This window comes from Blastomyces gilchristii, assembly GCF_000003855.2.
Source record: "Blastomyces gilchristii SLH14081 genomic scaffold supercont1.25, whole genome shotgun sequence".
Lineage (NCBI taxonomy): Eukaryota > Fungi > Ascomycota > Eurotiomycetes > Onygenales > Ajellomycetaceae > Blastomyces > Blastomyces gilchristii.
In genome coordinates this window covers 663,262-663,920 of record NW_003101657.1, presented here as the reverse complement: position 1 = coordinate 663,920, position 659 = coordinate 663,262, and positions in this window count along the sequence as shown.

Here is a 659-nt window from a genome sequence, read left to right as displayed (position 1 = left end):
CTTGAAAATAGATAGACTCTAAGTGAGATAGTGTAACTAAGAAATCCAAGTCACTGATAACTAGAAGAATATAAATTTTTACTACTGAATAATTCAGTCTTCATTTCTCATAGCAGAGCAGTGTGTTAGAAGTTATTAAGAATTTATCATAATAATTTCTATGCTAAGCACTTTGAATTAGAGAAGACTGAGAAGCTTTTAAAATATAAATATATTTAAGACAAGCTTTAGATAGATATTAAAAAGTATATTAAAACTTACAATATCTGTTAAAGAATAAAAATCTCACAGTATAAGTAATACAGTGAGTTGATATTACTGTCTATTTCAAAGAGCTTATAATAGAATCTATCAATGAATTTTATAGTTGACCTGCTGAAGTTAACAAGAGTCAAAGAATATGACTTAATTTTAGACATTGTTAACTGCTTTATAAAGATGATTAAATATATCTCTACTTATAAAAAGATTAAAGTCTCTGAATTGACTTATCTGTTTTTAGATATCATTATTTATATCATAATACTCTGAAATCATTGATAATAGATTAAGATTCTCTCTTTATTAGTAAATACTGATCAGCTTTTTACTATTATCTTATAATAAAACATCTTCTCAGTACTGTATTTCATTCACAGACAGATGATCAGACTGAATAT